The sequence below is a fragment of the Marmota marmota genome, unplaced genomic scaffold (genome assembly GCF_001458135.2).
Source record: "Marmota marmota marmota unplaced genomic scaffold, marMar, whole genome shotgun sequence".
NCBI lineage: Eukaryota > Metazoa > Chordata > Mammalia > Rodentia > Sciuridae > Marmota > Marmota marmota.
In genome coordinates, this window is record NW_025999987.1 from 99,327 (window position 1) to 107,317 (window position 7,991).

The window sequence follows — 7,991 nt, forward strand, 5'->3', positions numbered from 1 at the left end:
TTGAAGATGAATCAAGTGACATGATTCAGAAACAGAAATTTAAAAAAATGAAAAAATAAACAGCTTCAGAGATCTGAAGTAAACCAAAACACAGATAAGGAAATTTCCAGAAAAAGGTAAAAGGAAAAGGACAAAGAATATTTAAAGAAATTATGGCTGAAAACTTCCCAAATTTGACAAAAAACAATCTACACTTCCAAAAAGCTCAACAAAGTTCTAACCAGATAAATTCAAAGAAATCCTCATATAGAAACTTCATAAACTGTCAAAGACAAAGAATCTTGTAGACAAAAAAAGGAAAGTGACTCATCTTGCACTAGGGATTCTCATAATAACAACAACTAATTTCTCACAAAAATCAAGGAGACAGTAGGAGTAAGTGACATATTTAAAGTACTAAAAGAGTCTCTGTCCTCACTTCCAAAATGAAAAATAAAGAACCATAATAGTGCCCAAAAGGGCTGAGGCCACATGCAGCCTATTCACTGCTTAACCTGCACCTTATGGGTATCCAAGGACAAAGCTATAAAAGTTTGTCATTGAAAACATAGTGGAGACCATAGCCATCAGGGACATTTCCAAAGAAAATGTCTTTGATGCCTGTGTCCTTCCCAAGCTATGTGACGTGACATCACTGCATGAGTGGTGCCAGCAAAATGGTCAAGAGTCAATCTCTTAAATCAGGAAAGACCCAAGACCCCCACCTCAATTTAGATGAGCTGGTGCTGCTCCATGACTTCCACTAAAACCCACATGAGGAGCTGAATCCTTGACACCTGAAGAAAAGCTGTCCTCTGGGAAAAGAAAAATAAAATGGAATTATATTTTTATTTTAAATACTAAAAGAAAGTTACTATCAATGAATGAGTATAAAGCCAGAAAAACTATTTTTCATAAATGAATTAGGAGCCAGGTGTGATGGCCCATGTCTACAATCCCAGTAGCTCGGGAGGCTGAAGCAAAAGGATCCCAAGTTCAAAGCTAGCTTCAGAGACTTAGCAAGGCCCTGAGTAATTCAACAAAACCCTGTCTCAAAATAAAAAAATAAAGAGGGCTAGAGATGTCGATCAGTGATTAAGCACTGCTAGGTTCAATCTCTGGTACCAAAAAAAAAAACTAGAGTCGGGCAGTGGTATACACTTATGATCCCAGCAACTCAGAAGCCTGAGGCAGGAAGTTTGCAAGTTCCCCAAGCCAACCTCAGCAATTTAGGGAGATCTTGTCTCAAAAAATAAAAGCGGCTAAGATATAGCTCAGTGGTAGAGTACCCCTGGGTTCAGTCCCCAGTACCACACACAACAAAAAACTATATACACACCTAAAAAGAATACTTATAAAACTGCATGCTTTCCCATTAAAATGAGGAAAAACCCAAAATGTCTGCATTCATCACATCTGTTCTAGGAAGAGCAAATAGCCAAGAAAATGGAGAAAACATCCAAATTAGAAAAGAAGCCAAGCCATCTCTATTTGCAGATGGCATAAATTCATGATATAGAAAATGTTAATCTATTACAACAACTGCGTTTAGCAGGTTGCAGGACACAACACCAACATCCAATAGTCAATTATATTTCTACACACTTAAAATGACCAATATGAAAGTAAAGGAAAAAAATCCATTCATAATAGCATCAAGTAGAATAAAATATTTAGGAACAAATTTAACAAAACTGCAAAAATTATATTCTGAAAACCCGCAAACATTGTCAAAAAAAATTAAAGATCACCTAAATAAATGGTTCATGAATACAAAGACAATAATGTTAAGATGACAGCATACCCCAAACTGATCTTCTGATTCAGCACAATCCTTATCAGGAAACTAGCTGACTTCTTTATACAATTTGACCTAAACTTCATATGGAATTATAAGGGAACTACGATAATCAATCCTGAAAAAAAAGAAAAATAGTGTAAGATAGTTCACATTTTTCTCTTTTAAAACTTAACCATAAAGAAACACTAACCAAGATACTGGGATACTGAAACAGGGATAGACAGATATAAGTCAGCAGACTACAACTGAGAGTGTAGAAATAAACCCATAAATCTATGACTAATTGACTTTCACCAAGGTGCCTGGACTATTCAGTGGGGAAGAAAAGTGTCTTCCACAAATGGTGCTGCGACAACTGGATACTCACATATAAAAGAATTAAGTTGTGCCCTTTTCTCACACAATCTTCTGAAATTTGCTTAAAATTGTCCAAAGATCTAAATATAAGAACAAAAACTATTAAATTCAGAAGAAAACATATGATCTTGGATTTGGCAAATAAAAATCCCAACAAACCATGACACCAAAATATGAACAACAACAAAAAACGTAAAAGAACTTAATCAAAATTTTAAAAAATTTGAGCTTCAAGGCTACCATCAACAAATGGAAAGACAACCTACATAATAGAAGAAACTACCTACAAATCATGTACTTTATAGAACTTTTATCTAAAACACATCAAATGTTAAATGATTCCCAGCACCATTGACTTAGGAAAATGCAAATTAAAACTATGATGAGATACCATAATATATATCTGTTAGAATGGTTAAAACTTTTAAAATGCAAAAATGAATATTGCCAAGTGTTAGCAAGAATGTAGAGCTACCAGAATTCTCATCTACTGCTAGTGAGAATGCAAAATGGTGCAGTCATTCTGGAAAATAATGTGGCAGTATCTTATGAGTGTAATTACAAACCTAGCTGGTGACCTTTCAATCCCACACACCAGAGGAATAAACACCTAGGGCTAACACAAAAATCAGTCCACAAATGTTTATAGTGGTTCTATTCATAATCACCGAAACCTAAAAACCCAAATGTCCTTCAACAGGTGAATAGATAAACAGTAGCATATTCAATACAAGGAAACATTAATCAGCAATAAAGAAGAAAAAACTATTGATACATTCAGCAACCTAGATGGATTTCAAAGGCATTGTGACAAGTGATAATAGCCAGGCTCAAAAAATTACATACTGTACAGTTCCATTTGTATAACAGCCTATAAAAGGCATAATTATAGACAACAGATTAGTGGTTGCCAGGAGTTAGTAGTGAGTTACCACAAAGAGAGTAAGTAGAATGGAACGGATGAATGAGGGATGGGAACCCAGCTCTAGGGACGAAGGGGCAGGACATTTCCCTGCATACCTAGTTTTGTGCAGCTCTGACTCTTCAAAGGAGTAATTTCACATACCCCAAATCAAATTAAACAATTAGCTAGTAAATTAATTAAATCAACCAATCTGTGTAGAAAATCCAAATAGAATACAAGAGACAAAAAAATGAATTAACTGTATTATTAATGAATACCATAAACAACTAACCTAAGTAACTTTGGAAAACAGTATTTTGACCAGATACTATAAAAATGTGAATAACTGTTTATCACACTTGCACTCTGACAAAATTTTTTTAAAGAGGTATGGATTAGCAATTCTGAAATTACATTATGTACATCTGAGGCTTGATTGAATAATTAAATATATTGTGAACAATAAGAACCAGAGTTACAGGTATGGAAAAGAGATGCAACGTGAATGAAATGAATGAAGCCTGTGGTGTCAAATAGGGTTTGGAGGAACCAGCATACTGTCCTTGTGTCTGATACACAGAGGATAAGTATGTGTGTACACACACACACACACACACACACACACTAACCAAGAGGTCCTTGAAACAATGACATTACAGTAGCAATGAGCACAGATCTCACTTTCTAAACACCATTCTTCGATAAAAAGAACCAGGAGTCCTTGAAGAGTAGTTGATCTCAGAGACAGGAAAGAGAAAATACAAGATAAACCTGGAATATTAAATGCTGCCAGAAAGTAAGGAAGCACTAAAAAGTGATGGAGTAAATGAAAAAATTCACAGGAATCAAGTTCAAGGAGTTCCCAATATCCAAATCTGGGACAATTTAAGCAATAAAATAAATAATGACAATAATGGAGAGATATTAAATAAATATCCAGGAGTCATTAATGATATGAATGAAAACAAACAATAAATCAAAAATTAGAAGAAAACGAATAGCTCTACCTTTAAGAGCTCAAAATAATAAATATTGAAGGAATAATGAAAATTTTTATCACTAGGCAAACAGTTCAGCAAATAATCATTACAATCAAGAATCATTTGTAGAAGCTAAAATTAGTGGACAAATTATGAAGAGAAGCAAAATATTTGCATACTCTCAAAGTATCTCCCAAAGGATATGTATTTATTATATTTTTAGAAGTTATGACTACAACTTTGTGTGTGTATGTGTGTGTGTGTGTGTGTATGTGCGTGTGCACGTGTGTTTGTGGTGCTGGGGATGAAACCCAGGACCTCATGCATGCTAGGCAGGCACTGTACCGCTGAGTTACACCCCTCAGTTCAGGACTTCAACTTTTAATAAGACAAATAAGAGTTTAAAAAAAGGGGGGTGTGTGGGAAAGCTTGAATAAAAGACCAATAAGTACATGGTAAGATGCTAAACATCACTAATCATCACAGAACTCTACTGAGAGAGTACTTCGTAACCAATAGAATGACTAAAACCAAAAGACTGACAATATCCAGTATTACCAAGCCTGTGAAGTATCTAGAACTCTCCTATATTGCTGGAGGCAATGTAAGCAGCATAACTTTGGAAAACAGTTCAGCAGTTCTTACAAAGATAAACAGTCATAGACAGATATAGGGCTAGGATCATAGCTTGATGTAAGAGCACAGAGACCCTGGGCTCAATGTCCAGCACCAAAAGATTTTAAAATAAATAAAAGGACATATCATATGGCCTCAAATATTTATTCCTAGGTATTTACCCAAGATAAAGAAAACACGTGTCCTCACAAACTACTGTATACAAGTATTCATAGTGGCTTTTTCCATAATAGCTCAAAAGTGAAAACAATCCAAAGTCCATTACCAGGAAAATGTAAGGCTGGGGTTGTGACTCAGTGGTAGAGCACTTGCCTAGCACATTTGAAGCACTGGGTTCAATTCTCAGCACCACATAAATAAATATATAAAGGTATTGTGTCTATTTACAACTAAAAATATCTTTTTAAAAAAGCAGGTGAATGGATAAACAAATTGTGGCATAATTCTTATAATGAGATACTATTAGTATATAAAGAAACCCACTGTACTAATATGTGAGAAACTATCAATTAATATTAATAAAAAGCTGAGAAAAAAATCCAGGAACAAAGAATATATATTATTTGATTCCACTTACAGAAAGTTTCTTAAACAGAAAAAAAAAAAACTAACCTAGCATGATACAAATCAGGTAATTGGTAAGAATGTGAAGAGAGAACCTATATAATGGGAGAAAATCTTTGCCACCTGCACCTGAGATAGAGCATTAATCTCTAGGATTAATTAACTCAAAAAACTTAACACCAAAAAAACCCAAATAATCCAATTAATAACTGGGCAAAGGAACTGAACAGATGCTTCACAGAAGGAAAAATACAAATGGTCAACAAATATATGAAAAAATGTCCAACTTCTCTAGCAGTTAAAGAAATGCAAATTAAAACTACATTGAGATTTCATCTCACTCTAGTCAGAATGGCAATTATCAAAAATAAAAGTAACAATAAATGTTGGTGAGGATGTGGGGGAAAAGACACACTCATACATTGCTGGTGGGACTGCAATTGGTGCAACCACTCTGAAAAGCAGTATATACATCCCTCAGCAAACTCTGAATGGAACCACCATTTGGCAGAGCTATCTCACTCCTCAGCATATACCCAAAGCACACTACAGTGATGCAGCATGCCAATATTCATAGCGACTCAATTCACAATAGCTAATCTATGGAACCAGTCTAGGTACCCTTCAACAGAGGAATGAATAAAGAAAATGTGGCATATATCCACAACGTAATATTATTCATAAAGAGAAATGAAATTATGGCATTTGCCAGTAAATGAATGGAACTGGAAATCAGCATGATAAGCAAAATAAGCCAATCTCCCAAAACCAAAGGCCAAATGTTCTCTCTGATATGCAGATGCTAACTCATAATAATGGGGGTAAGGAAGAATAGAAGTACTGTGGATTAGACAAAGGGGGATGAAGGGAAGGGAGGGGGGATAGGAATAGGAAAGATAGTAGAATGAACTAGACATTACTTGCCTTTATGCATATATGAATACATAACCAAAGTAATTCCACATTATGTACAACTAGAAGAAGGGGAAGTTATATTCCGTATATGTATAATTTATGTCAAAATACATTCTATTGTCATGTATAACTAATAAGAAGTTTAAAAAAAAAAGAATTCAACCTGAAACTTTTCGCTAAAGTTGGTACTTCCTCTAGGAATTTTCTCCTCTTGCCTTGTAAAAATTACAACTTACACTTAAGTGGATTTCTGAGAGGAGAAAATGCTGCCCAGATGAGGGAGGGAGGGAAGGAAGGAAGGAAGGATCCGATAACTGGTTGCCTGGGTCAGGGCATATGGGAACTTTCCAGGGTAATGAGAATGCTCTTTGTCTTAAATTCTGTTAGTCAAGTTTCTATCACTGTGACAAAATACCTGAGATAATCTCCTTAAAGGAGGAGAGGTTTATTTGGGTTCTCACAGTTTCAGAGATTTCAGTCCATGGTCACTTGGCTTGTTGGCTTTGGGCCTAGAGTAATAGATTACAACATGATGGCAGCACATGGCAGAGGAGCTGAATTCTTCTCATGGCAGCTGGAAAGCAAAGAGAGACACAAGAAGGGGTGGGGCACCAATATCCTCTTCAAGGGCATACCCCCAGTGACTTAATTACCTCCACTTCTTCCAGGTTCCACCACCTCCAAATAGCCCTCCAAGCCTTTAACACACCTGCATACACCTCCAAAACAGCAACCGTTTTCTAGGTAGATCTACTTGTCAAAACTTACTGAACTTTATATTTAAAATGTGTGCAATTTCTTCCATGTAAATTGTACTCCAATTAAGTTAATTTTTAAAATAGAAATGAACTACTGATATATGAAATGAAATGGGTAATTTGCACTGACTATGTAATAAACCTGAGCCAAAGGAGTACATATTGCATTACTAAATTATGATGACAGAAATCATAATAGTGGTTGTCCCTGGACAGGAGTAGCAGCGCTGCATCGTGAAGAAAGAGGCAAAAGCAAGGTTGTACGAGGTTGGCAGGAGCGGGAAATGAATTACAGATTTCTTTGAACTATTCCAAGACAGAGGTGATGCCCTTCTAAGAACACTTTCAATGGAATGGCACTGATCAAGATTGTTCATTGCTGGCAACGTCCTGTTCAAAGGGAAGATTACATGCCTCCACAGAATTTATTGGTTCAATAGCCTTGAGTTCCACCCTGGGGGTAGAAGAGATATGGGTGCAAGCTGATACATTTTTTTAAAAACTAATATTTTTTTAAATATTTATTTTTTAGTTATAGCTGGACACAATACATTATTTATTTATTTTTATGTGGTGCTCAGGGTGGAACCCAGGGCCTTGTGAGTGCTAGATGAGTGCTCCACCACTATGCCACAACTCCAGCCCAAGCTGATACATTTTAATAGGGCTGCTTTTGCTCACAACTTTGTTTTGTTTATCTTTAAATTGTATATATATGTTGTAGATGGACACAATGTCTTTATTTTATTTACTTATTGTTATGTGGTGCTGAGGATCGAACCCAGTGCCTCACATGTCCTAGGCGAGTGCTCTACCCCTGAGCCACAACTTCTGCTCTGTTTTGTTTATCTTGAAGAAGCTTTCTCACAGTAAATTCTTTTGATGTTTAAACCTACATAACAAACTTGCAGAGCCTGCTCAGTGTCAGTCTCTCCCCTATCAGGAGTTTGGTTGATCCACTCTGTCCCACTTTCTCTATATTTGTATTTGTCTTTTTTCCAATCCTCTCACCGCCCCATTCGAGAAACTGAGAAAACATCCCAAGGGCCGTGACAGAAGGTGGAAATTGAGGTCATTAAAATTTACCAAATGATCCA